We start from the raw sequence: 12,934 nt of genomic DNA, 5'->3' as shown, positions 1-12,934 counted from the left end.
AGCTAAATCAAGCTAATTAACAATCTATTACCTCCCATACTTATCATTTATTTGCAGGGAAAACACTTAAAATCTACCCTCTTAGCAATTTTTAAGTATACAATACATTGTTATTAACTGTCATCATCATGTTGTACAACAGGTCTCTTGAATTTATTCCTCTTGTTTAACTGAAATTTTGTAACCTTGTCTGCCGCTTCCCCTCCCACCCCCATCCCCGGTAACCACGTTGTACTCTCAGCTTCTGAGTTCAACTTTTTAAGATTTCACATATAAGTGAGATCATACAGTAGTTGTGTTTCTGTCCAACATAAATTTTAAAGCCAAAGGAAATTGTTAGAGTCAAAACCTACGTATTTCTCCCTGTTTCTCCTCAACATAGAGAGATGGCACCCATGTGGGGAAGCTTGGCAGTGATGCAGCAAGCAAGGACAACTGGCCCTACTTCCCCCTTCAACCCCCCCCCAACTTCCCACCTCCCCTTTTACAGAACTAGATTTACTTTCCTTCACTCTGTGGCAAACACCTTCCTATTTATGCCTCAAGGCTTGGCTCAAGTGTCATCTCCCTGAAGTCTGTCCTGACCGCTCCTATTGGGCCAATAATACCCTGAGAAGCTCCCGGGTTATCACCTCCTGTCACAGAGGGAGGGAGATGTTCTTCATGAGTCTGTCCTCGCCCCTACCCACCCATGACACTTAACTCACAGGAGGGTGGGGAGCCTGGCTTATTCCTAGTGCCCAGCACAGTGCTCGGCTGTAGTAAACCCCCATAAATATTTTTTCAACTGAACAGAAAGTGATGGGTGCCACTAAAAAAGAAAAAAAAAAAAAAAACAAGGAAGGAAGGAAGAAAATGCTCTGGGAATTTAGGACTTCAGAAACTCAAAGGCAGTTGGCAAGACTGCCTGCTAATTGCAGATCGCAGCCTACCCGGGAAAAGGAGTCATGTGGCTTATTGCAGGAGAAGGTACTTAGAGGCTGAAAGCTGCTAGCAACAGGAGCAGCTGTTTGCGGTGAGCTGTTGTCTAACATGTCAGTGAGTGAGGCCCTGGGTATGTGCCAAGTGCTGAAGGGAAAACAGATCATCATCTGTGCGGATGGCCCAAATCCCTGACCCTCCATTAGCGTGACCTATTGTGTGAATGTAATTTGACATGTAATCTATAGACTTTTGGGTTGAATTTGATTTTGTCCACCTGGTAAATGAGTGTTGGTTCAATGATCTGTCTTCTCCCTGGAGGTAGTAAATTTCATTTAAGAGGTGACTGGGTCTTATTAAGCTGCGTGAATTCTTGTAGCTCCTACAGAAGAGGATATTACATATCCCTTGTCATATATTTGTTGTGTTCGACAAATAGGTTCTGCTGGAGGTTTTGCCATGAACTGGCTGTGTGACTTTGGAGAAATCATGTAACTTCTCTAGACCTCCAGGGGGTGGGTAAGGTGCAGGGAGAGCCTGGAAACAAAGCCAAGAGCCTTGAAAATTTCCTTCCACATTCTGTGATCTGAAACCTTCCTTGCTGCTGGTGTCCAGAACAGGATTGATGCTCATCAGATGAGGGCCTCCCTGCGGGCTTCCTTCCTTTCTACAGGCATGTACCACGGTTTATTGTATAAACCGTGGTGGGGGAGCTTTTCCTTACAAAGATCACCGATGCACAGAAAAGAGCACTTATAGTTCATATACAAATAGAAGAGCCAGTTAATATAGCTGCTATTTTTTATTGGAGAAGTATGACTGGTTCAAGTTGTTTAATTTTAAAATATAAATAATAGAATGTATAAAGCTATTGAATATTCTTTAATTCCATTTTTTTTTTTTTTTGAGATAGAGTTTCACTCTTGTTGCCCAGGCTGGAGTGCAATGGCGCGATCTCCACCTCCAGGGTTCAAGTGATTCTCCTGCCTCAACCTCCTGAGTAGCTGGGATTAATGGCATGCACCACCATGCCCGGCTAATTTTTTGTGTTTAGTAGAGATGGGGTTTCACTATGTTGGTCAGGCTGGTCTCGAACTCCTGACCTCAGGTGATCCACCTGCCTTGGCCCTTCAATGTACTGGGATTACAGACATGCACCACTGCTTTAATTCCATATTATAAAGTCAGTGAGTTGGAGGAGAGTGGCACCAGCGAGCTGCACATAATAAAAAAAATTTAAAAATAGGCCGGGCGCGGCGGCTCATGCCTGTAATCCCAGCACTTTGGGAGGCCAAAGTGGGTGGATCACTTGAGGCCAGGAGTTTGTGACCAGCCTGGCCAATGCGGCAAAACCCCGTCTTTACTAAAAATACAAAAATTAGCCAGGTGTGTTGGTGTGTGCCTGTAATCCCAGCTACTTGGAAGGCTGAGGCAGGAGAATCGCTTGAACCCGGGAGGCGGAGGTTGCAGCGAGCTGAGATTGCGCCATTCACTCCAGTCTGGGCAACAGAGCAAGACTCTGTCTCAAAAAATAACTAAATAAAATAAAGTCAGTTAGTTAGTGGATAAAAGGAGAGGGAGGGAAGAAAGAGGGAACGGAAAAGGAAAGAGAGGAATGATAAGCAGAGGATTTCAGAGGAATACGGATATACAGAAAGAAAAGGGAGTGAAGCGAAGAGAGGGAGGAGAGATGGGGAGAGGAAAATAGGGGAGCAGAGAGAAGTGGAAGGAGAAAGAGATTAATATCAGGGAGATAGAAAACAACAGAGTCTAAAATGCCCTGACAAGGTTGGGCATGGTGGCTCACGCCTGTAGTCCCAGCACTTTGGGAGGCTGAGGCAGGAGGATTGCCTGAGCACAGGACTTCAAGACCAGCCTGGGCAACATGGTGAAACCCTGTCTCCACAAAAGATACAAAAATTAGTTGGACATGGTGGTGCACTGCATTCGGTCACTATTTCATCTACTTTCAGAGAATGTGCAATCACTGTGGGCTGTGCTGGCTGGAAAAGACTTCATCATTAAGAGGCACTTGACTTGAAGTTAGGAGGAGTTTTGGAAGAACTGAGAGGTTTCTCCAGGAATGAGCATGGTTAATAAAGGGGTAGGGGGAGCACGATGGTAAGAAGATTGTGTAGATCATAAAAAAAAAAAAATGGGAAATTTGGTTGACAAGGCACAGTAATAGGAGTTCATTAGTGGCCTGGAGTGTATATTTGATCCTATGCACAGCGAGGAGCCATAGTGTGGTTGAAAAAAATGTAGGTACCTTTGAGTAAGAGTCATTGGGGAAAATAAGTCAGTGCCTACATGAGGACTGGGTTTATCAACAATACACTCATACCAAGGGGGCACGTTAGGAAACCATTACAGTAAAGTGCTTAGGCTTTAAAATCAGATAGACCTTGATTTGAACCCTGGGTTCTGTCACTCTAGAGCTGGGTGTCATTGAACAAGGCTCAAATTCTCAAAGTTTGATTTCTTAATCCATAACATGAGGATAATGGCACTTACTTTTCAGAATGGTTCTAGTATGAAATGGGTCAGGGTGAAAGCCCAGTACCTGAAAAGCGTTATGTGCTCAGTCAGCGTTAGTCCTCCCTTTCCTTCTGTTTTAAGTGAAGGCAGACTCTTGAGGAAATCATTTGTTGACTGATCGGTTCAACAAGCAAACAAAGAGAAGAAAACAAGGACAGGTGATGCCATGGGCCAAAGCTGAGATGTGAGTACTTTTGGGGAGTGGTGATGAACTTGAGATGACAGTGGGGTGCACAAGTAGAATTATCCTGTAGGCATTTGGAAATATGACATTAGAGGGAAACCAGGCTAAAGCTGTAGATTCTAGGGCCCTTAGTATAAAAGTGATAGTTGACACTGTACAATGACTAGCTTTAGGATCGAAAGAGTGTTGAAAAGCCACTGAGCCTTGGAAGGTTCCCTTAAGTAGGGCTGGAGAAGGAAGACTGAGGAGCTATACTTTGTGCAAGGAAATAATCAGGCAAGTATATGGTATCAAAACTATGAGAAGACTTTCCAGGAAAAAGTCATTATGCCAAATGTTAAAGAGAAGTAATAAAGGACAACCCTGAAGAGAAGCCACTGGACCAATGCTGACCTCAAAGAGTGAGTCTCAGATAATTCCAGGGAGTGGCAGGACAATGACTCCTCAGGAGTGCTGGAGAGTGGGCACAGGTACCTGGGAAGAGTTGAGCCAGAGGACCACAAAGGCAACTTCCAACCGGGCATCAGTGTCCACCACCTAGAAGGCAAACATCAGTTAGGCTGGGAGAAAGGGAAGGAGCTGGTGAAAAAATAGGCAGAAACTGACAGAAAGGGGGAGGAAAGATATTTAAGAAGGAGGCACCAGTATTAAGAGAAGGTAATATGGAGAGATGGCTACATGTTTGAGAGAGAAAGAATGGTAGAGAATACTAGACTGCAGGGTGGTAGGACCTCAGAACTCAAAATTTAGAAGAATTATTTCTTTTTCTTTTTCTTTTCTTTCCTTCTTCTCCTCTTCCCCCTCCTCCTCCCCCTCCCCCTCCTCCCCCTCCTCCTCCTCCTCCCCCTCCTCCTCCTCGAGACGGGATCTCACTCTGTCATCCAGTGGCACCATCTCAGCTTACTGTAGCCTCAAGCTCCCCAGGCTCAGGTGATCCTCTCACCTCAGTCTGCCTAGTATCTGGGACTACTGGTGTGCACCATCATTTCTGGCTCATTTTTGTATTTTTTGTAGAGACAGGCTTTGGCCATGTTGCCCAGGCTGGTCTCACACTCCTGGGCTCAAGCAATCCTCCCACCTCGGCCTCCCAAAGTGTTGGTATTACAGGTGTGAGCCACCATGTCTGGTCTCAGAAGCATTATTTCTAGAAATAGGAAAGAAACTTTTATCTAGACTTTAAAAGAAGTATTACTTGTGGAGAGAAGAATGGTACTTACTCCTCTGAAGACTAGGGAATAAAAACTTAATTTGAGGAGAGCCTCCCAGTTGGCCCCTTCCTTCTCAGAAGAGTGGGGGAGGATGGATAGATGTGAGTAAAGGCTTAGGAAGGGGGGCCCTCCTTTGGGGAACACAGCAGAATAGCCCAGGCACAGAAGAAACAGGGGAGCTAGAGAACATCTACTGAGGAATGGCCAGGAGGCTGAGGACAGTTAAAGAAACCAAGGTTATTTTACTGGGAGAAGAGAGGGGTCTACACAGCATTCAATGGTTGACTTTAAATATGTGAAGAGCTGACATGCAGAAGTAGACATCTGTGAAAACAGAAGTTGCCAGTGATGGAAGTTGCAGGAAGGCAGAGTCCATGTGAACATAAGACAGAATTTTTTCACACTTATTGAGTAGAGGGGTGAGTGGTTCTCCCATGGGTAGTGTCCAGGAGATATGGGACAGTGCCTTGCTTAGGATGCTGCAGGCAGAAATGGGCATCAGAAAAGAGTTAGACTTTGGTGATTCTTAGGTGAAATGTACAGCTGAATCTATAGGCATGTAACAAATTTAGTGTAAAGACTTCAGGGCTGGAAGGGGCCCGAAAGGTGATGTAATATAATAATCCTTTGACTCTTGAGCGCCCTCTGTGAGAGGCTCACCAAGTGATCAAGGACTGTAAAATATAGCCAAACTGAGCCTGAATCCACTAGTAGCCATGGGGGCAATGGGTTTCTAGTTACTCCTTATCTGGTTTGAGAACAAATCTGTGCACCTCCCAGATAATTCACTCTCAAGGTGGCCCCAGCGAAACTTTCAAGATAGCCCTTCTCAATGAACCAGGAAATAGGTATGAAATATTGATGAATCTTGCAAATAATTTTGAGTTGCTCGTCACTTTTTTTTATTACTTGTAACCCTCACGTTAAAAAAGAAATTCTGGGTTATTATTCATATTTCAAAGTAATCCTTCCCTTTACAAAATAATTCAGCTCGGGATACTTTTAAAGAACAAATTCCAGTGATGAGTTTAAAATGTACTCAGTTTTTCTCCCTACCCATGGCAAAAAGCTCTTTGCACACAACTTTGCAAGAACTCATTGTGTCACACAAAGTGAATTTCACTGGTATTTTAACATAACAAATGCTTTGCTTAATTTCCAGCACATAGGCGGTCAATGGTCAGCGTAGGTCCATCCAAAAGGAGGTGTAGCATAGGGCATCTAATTTCATCCATTATATCAAGATCTGCACTAGTCAGTTTACCCAGAGGAGAGAGGTAGAAAACAGAAATGTTCTTAGTGGCACTGGGTGAAAAGTCCTATTGAGGTTACTGCTACTGTTTGCTTGCTGTGGCCTTTGGAGGGGGGGTGATTTAACCTCTCTGAGCCTCAGTTTCTTCATGTGTAAATAAGGAATCCTCACATGGCTATTCTGAGGATTAAAGAGAATGTCTACAAAGCAACACACAGACACACACAAACACACACACACACAGACACCCACACACACAGTCTGACACATAGTAAGAAATCTCCCTGCTGCCTCCACAGGGCTGACTTTGCTTTACTTCCCAGCAAGCATACCCAAGGGTTGTTTTTTGTTTTTGTTTCATTTTTGTTTTTGTTTTGAGACAGAGTTTCTCTGGGTCACCCAGGCAGATTGCAGTGGTGCAGTCTCGGCTCACTGCAACATCCTCCTCCTGGGTTCAAGCGATTCTCCTGCCCCAGCCTCCCAAGTAGCTGGGACTACAGGCCTGTGCCACCATGCCTGGCTAATTTTTTTCTTTTTTTCTTTTTTTTTTTGGTATTTTTAGAAGAGATGGGGTTTCACCATGTTGGCCAGGCTGGCCTTGAACTACTGACCTCAAATGATCCTCCCATGTTGGCCTCCCAAAATGCTGAGATTACAGGTGTGAGCCACTGTGCCTGTTTTGTTTTTGAGACAGTCTCACCCTGTCACCCCAGCTGGAGTGCAGTGGCGAGACCAAAGCTCACTGCAGCCTCGACCTCCTGGGCTCAATTAATCCTCGTGCCTCAGCCTGCCTAGCAGCTGGGACTACAGGTATGCACCACTGCACCCAGCTAGTTTGTTTCTTTTTTTTTTTTTTTAATTTTTAGTAGAGACAATATCTCACTGTGTTGCCCAGGCTGCTCTCAAATACCTGACCTCTAGTGATCCTCCCATCTCAGCCTCCCAAAGCACTGAGATTATAGATGTGAGCCATCGTGTCTAGCCCCAAGGATTGCTAATGCTGTTTGACACATGGCAAAGCCAAGCCAAAACTAAAACTGCGGCCAGAACAAAACCTGGCTTCTCTACCCTGGTTGCAGCCTGCCAAGCAAGCTCACCATCTCCTCTGGTGAGGCATTCTAATAAGTAGCAGTAAAAGAAAAGGGGACGCTGATTTTGAGACAGCATAAAGTTACAAGAGCTATGGGAGATGGATAAACTCCAAACACACAGCCCCTCCCTCAAGTCCTACTGATGCCCTAGATCTAGTTCCTAAGGGAGAAAGCTGATTAAGTGGGAGGTCTGACTGCAAGGTGGGGTCATGAAAAGGGTGGGCTTTAGACTCACATGGCCTCTCTCAGCTTCCAAGAAACCCCCAACTACTACCACCATCATCATCTTCTTCACTAGGTTAAGTGGCAGTTTCACAATCTTACATAAAAGTGAACAAAAGCCTCTTTTAACTACATGCTCACCAGAATGGCTAAAATGAAAGATAAGTGAAATAAAAATACTAAGTATTGGGGACCATGTGGTGCTAACACTGGTAGAAGTGTAAATTGGTCTAACCAACTGTAGAAAACTGCTTGGTAGAACCTACTAAGGCTAATATTTGTATCTATGACATAGCAATTGCACTCCTAGGCATATACTGAATAGAAATTTGTATTATGGTCACCAAAAGACAAGCTAGAACTGTGCTGTCCAATAGAGTAGCCCTAGCCATATTAGCTACTTACATTTAAATTAATTACAATTTTAGAAAATTAAAAATTCAGTTCCCCAGTCACACCTGTCACATTTCAAGTGTTCAAAAGTCACACATCACTAATGGCTACCATGTTGGATGGCACGGATATAGAACATTATCATCGCAGGAAGTTCTATTGGACACTGTTCTAGCATATCGTAGTGGTGCTATTCACAACAGCCTAAAACTAGAAACAATCCAAATACCTATAAACAGCAGAATGGATACATTGATTGTGTATTTTCACACCGTGGAACACTCTAAAATAAGTGAAATGAGCGACCTACAACTACACGCAGCCATATGGATAAATCTCACGAACGAATGAAGCAGGTGCACAAGAGTGCAATCTATATGATTCCATTTAGATAATGTTCCCAAACAGGCAAAACTAACCTGTGCTGTTAGAAGCCAGAACAGTGGTTACCCTTAGTGGCTCCAGGTAGTAGTGACAAGAAGGGAGATGGGGTACTTTCCAGGGACTGATAATGTTCTGTTTCTTCATGTGGGTGTTGGTAGCATAGAAGGGTTCCGTTTATAAAGATAGAGCAAGCCGAAGCTTGGGGTTTTCTGGATGTATCTCCCATTCCAATAAGAAGTTTACTAATGACTCCTTTTGAAAACCTCAGCTGTTATTAATCTGTTCCTTACAATCTAGGTGGAGTGAGGTGGGGGCTTATTTTCAACAAAGCTAACATGCTTTAGAGATCAGTGCCCCCTCCCCCTGACGCCTCCCCAGGACTCCCTGCAGAGACCTCCCCATGTCCCCTAAGTCCCACCCAGGACGTCCTACCTCCGCGACCTTCAGGACTGCTGGCTCTTGCAGTTTGGGCTCTCACCCGCAGAGTCGGCTAGGCTCTCCCGGGGCTCGCCGGGGCACTCCCGGCCCAGCTGGCTCTGACCGCCCCGGGCCCGCCTGGGAAGCAGCGGTCGGCCCCCGGGCGCCCCGCCCCGTGGCACCTGCGCTGCCCCTGGCAGTTCGAAAGGATTCTTTCCTCTAGAGCGCAGCCAGACTGAGGCTGAGCACTGAACTCTCTCCAGTCGCGGACAAATCACAGTCCTTCCAGGGCTCGGGCCCCTGGAGTTGGGAGGAGGTGCCCGGGAAGTCCCCACTGGCGTCCTGAACCAGAAAGCGAGGAACTGCGCGGCTGCGACTGGGGCCTTGGACCTCCCGGTCTCCCGCACGTGCCAGTCTCCAGGAAAGCGCCCGCCCACCCGGCCCCACCCTGGCAGACGCGCGGCCCCAAGTCACCCGGGCGGTGCCCGCGGGCCCGAGAGAAGCCCCGCGGAGAGGCGCCGGGTTTCCCCTCCTTACCCTTTCCTTCCTGCAGCTGTGGGCTAGAGAGGACTCGTGCCTCCGTCAGGAAACGTCCTTTCACCTTCCCCTTCTGTCGAATGTCCCAGATGCAGCCGAAGTCAAAGCCCTGCAGACCCTGCCGGGCGCCACCTGTCCCAGGTTTACCCGCAATGGCTCTGCCAGATCTCCGTGGTGACGCGCGCCCGCAGAGCTGGGGTTTTCGGTCCTTGTGCTGTCCAGGTCCCCGCCTCCCCGCCCCTGTCCCCACTCCCTCACCCCGGGGAACTGCGAGTGCCTCGAGGGCGGAATAGCGTCCTAGACATCTTCCTGGAACATCAACGCAATATCCTAGGTATTGAGCTTGATCATCTTATTTAACTTCCAAAGCCAAAATGATTGATACATGAAGATTTACTATATAAACATTCACTGAGTTGTATACTTAACTATTTGCATGTTTTACTGTAGGAACAACAACAAAAAAAGGTGCTACAAGCATACCCATTTTATAGAGGAAGAAACTGAGGTTCAGGGCACTTCTAATTTACTCAAGGTTTCCACTGCTGGTTGTGGTGCTGCTGAGAATAGAATGGACTCAGTCTGACTTCAGAGTTCATCCTCTTAACTCCTCAAGATCAGGCTCTACAGGAAAATAGGTTTTAGCCATCTAAAACCTATCCCACTTCTTCCACCAGTGGTGCCAACCCACCCTGAGCTTAGTGGGTGGGGAGGGGTTACACACTCATCCAAGGGAACCCAAGAGGGTTGAACCTGAAGTGACCTCTGGTATCATATGGTTTACCCTTCTCTCCACCATAGATCTCAAAAACCACAGCCCAGAGGAACAACTTACTTGGCCTGTTCCAAGTCTAATGGGTAGATTTTGATTCCTCCTGGCTCACAGGACAATTTAATGAAGCAGCAGTTCATCCTGTCAGGGGGAACTTTTCCCCTGGAGAGGGAGCCCAAGGAAGAGGTAGCTGCGTTGGCCAAGGATTTTCAACCTCCTATGGAGGAACCCCAGCAATGAGCAGTAGGGAAATCCTCCAATGAAATGATGGGAGCTATTTATGCCTGGAGACTGCAGGCTCCGGAGCAGGATAGAGAGCAGGCTGGTCTAGGCTGGCTTCAAGTATCTCAGGACACGCAAACTTGCGGAAGCCAATCCACAGAACCAGTTCTGTTTCCTCTGTGAGGATCACAAGTCACTTTTCCAGAACAAGAGGGAATGCAGAGTGAAGGAAGACCAACACAAGGCAAGAGGAAGCCCAGGAAGGAAAGTGGGTGTGTGGTGCTGGGAGCACTGAGAGGCCAAGGACCAGCAGGATAGGGGACTGGATTGGAGGCAAAGTAGTTGCTTACTTAGGAAACCCCCAGTGGAGCAAGCGCAGCTATTCCTAGAGACTTCAGTTCCGAGAGTGAAGGTGCTGAAATGCCACCTGGGGAGTGAGCTTTCACAGGGTGCTGGCCCAGGTCTTGCTGACTTTCCATTCCCTGCACCTAGTGAATGTAGGGGAAGTCAAATTGGGTCCCAGATGCGGGTCCTGGGTTTCTTACACATCCTAGTTTTCCCCAGGCCCCAAACTTTGTGTCCTGGGGTCAAGGTCTTTACCAAGATCTTAGCCTTCTATCCTAGGTATTGAGCTGTAGGATGAGGTGCAACATTGTGGGGAGGGATGTCCTTAGGCAGTATCACAGGGTACAGAAGAGGTGGGACCTTCTGCTGGGTTGGAAATGGGTTGCCAAGTGTCCTGACTAGGCCCAGGGAAGCCAAGATTCCAGTTCCACTTTTCCCTCCAGGCCAGCAGCCAAGGCCACAGCTCAACAGCACCTGGGCAATTCAGGCAGCAGGAACCAGGGAAGAGGTGCTGAAGGGGCCCAGAGGGCATCTCACAGCCCTCCTGGCCCCATGAGCTCCTACTGTGGTACTTGTCCCAGAGGGAAAAGATGCCATCCTGGCCCTCCACATCTCTCCTGCGGAGGGAGAGAGACAAATAAATCTTTGCATGACACCATGTTATGATATTGGAAAGTACCTAAGACTCTGATGGCACAAATGTGAGAGTGATTACCTCCACTTAGGTGGTTCAGGAAGGAAGCTTGGCCTTGAAGGAGAGGCAAAAGTTCACCAGAAAAATGGGGGTGGAAGGGCATTCCAGCTGGACAGGAGGGCATGTGCAGAGACATGGTGGCTGAGATAGCAAAGCACTATTGGAATGACATCCTTTTGTCATTCAGGCATTGACTTAAATGTAATCTTAACAGGCTTTCCCCACCGCCTACTTGAAAAGACCTCCACTCCCAGCGTTTGGTTCTATTTCCTTTTTAGAATTCATCTACTGTTTTTGCATTTGTTTATTGTCTCACCCTCCCACCACCCACACCTGCACACCTGAAAATAAAATCCACCAGTCTAGGGACACTTTTTTTTCACCGTTCCCAGCAACTCAACAGTACAAGTGAATACATAGTAGGTGCTCAGTATACCTAGTTGAATGGATAAATGAATGAATGAATGAATGAGTCTGCAGCTGCAGGCTGTGAGAAGCAAGTAAGGAGCCAAGAATTCCCTCTCCAGCCCTTTGCCTAAGCAATCCATGGGAAGGTAATGGCTCCAGAAGAGGGATCACGGTAGGGAAGGGGATTGGGGCATCACGGTGGTGGGAGGCTGTGTCCCAGTTTGGGGGTGGCGTGAAAGAGGAGGGACGCGGCTGCGAGTTGCTGCGGGACCTGCAGTCTAGTGCACTGGCTCATGCTCGGCTCCGGGGTCTTTCTGCCGCCTAAGAGGCGAGGGGAGGGAAGGTCTTCGTCCCCCAAGTGCCGCTTCTCTAGCCTCCCGCTAGGCCCTTTCGGATGTGTCCAAGTCGCATCCTGGGCGGTCAGAGGGCTTCGGAGGGCTCCCTTGCCTGCCTGCCTGCCTGCCTCCCTCCCTCCCCTCCTTCTTTTTCCTCCTCCTCCTCGCGTCTCTCCAGCTCCTCAGCCGGTCGGCCCCGCCACAGCCTAGCAGCCCCACCCCCTCCTGTAAGGGTGAAATTGCTAAACTTGTAGCAATAATGACCCAGCATTCAGGCCGCCGACTCCCGCTGAACGTCTCAGCGCCCCGGCCGGCCCGGCCTAATCAGCGCTCCCCTCCCTGCTGCCCGCCCAGCCCCCGTCCCTCTGGCCGCCCCCTCCCCCAGCTCACAAAAAGTGGGGAACAAAACCCCCGCACATTTCTCCGTCCCTCTGTTGAGCAGACTGTTGCACAAAGCCCCCGCTCTGAGAAGCAATGGGGAGCTCGGGGGGGACGTCAATCCGACGCGCTGGGGTTTTTGTTCGCGCAGGGGACCTCGCCTTCCTACCACACCTTTTGTTCGGGACTCCAATAAAAAGCTATTCTTTCCGCACCTTCCCGGCCCGGAGCCGCCTTTCAGCGAGGCCCGGCCCCACAATGGCGCGGCGCTCTGAGGCCTCCCCATTCACCCGCCTTGGCACGCTCACAATCGGCCGTGTGGCAGCACAGGCCTCGCACAGGCATTCTCCGCAAGTGACAAGGAGCCGCATAAAGCCGGGGCCGCCGGGGGAGAAGGGAGGGCGGCCAAGGGGGAGAGCTCGGCCGCGGTGGGGCGCAGCGCAGCACCCCCAGGCGCGTTGGTAGCCCTGGCTGCAGCCGGGGAAGAGGCTGCTTTCGCGCCGCCAACAGCTGGGCCTGGGGGCGAGGCTTCCTTTTCCCTGGCGACCCTCGAGGTGGGGCAGATTACAAGACTTGACCGAACGCAGGTCTATACAGCTAGTCCAAGCATCTGGGTAAAACTTAGGGGCAACT

At 48.4% G+C, this 12,934-nt stretch overlaps 1 long non-coding RNA gene across 2 annotated transcripts in view; it reads right to left on the bottom strand.

The window, feature by feature from the left end:
• LOC144331251 (uncharacterized) overlaps positions 1-8,974 on the bottom strand; it is a 56,910-nt gene extending 47,936 nt beyond the window's left edge. The window contains exons 1-2 of one of the 2 annotated variants that reach the window (XR_013398248.1): positions 8,626-8,877; positions 4,037-4,180 (exon numbers count right to left, since the gene is read on the bottom strand). This is a non-coding gene — a long non-coding RNA (uncharacterized LOC144331251). Of the gene's footprint in view, positions 1-4,036; positions 4,181-8,625 lie in introns of both variants that reach the window. The other variant, XR_013398247.1, reaches the window with a different exon arrangement.
• Between the last annotated feature and the right edge of the window lie 3,960 nt (positions 8,975-12,934).

Source organism: Macaca mulatta, chromosome 9 (genome assembly GCF_049350105.2).
Source record: "Macaca mulatta isolate MMU2019108-1 chromosome 9, T2T-MMU8v2.0, whole genome shotgun sequence".
NCBI lineage: Eukaryota > Metazoa > Chordata > Mammalia > Primates > Cercopithecidae > Macaca > Macaca mulatta.
The sequence above is the reverse complement of the archived record's forward strand: the minus strand, read 5'-3'. Positions and strand labels throughout refer to the sequence as shown.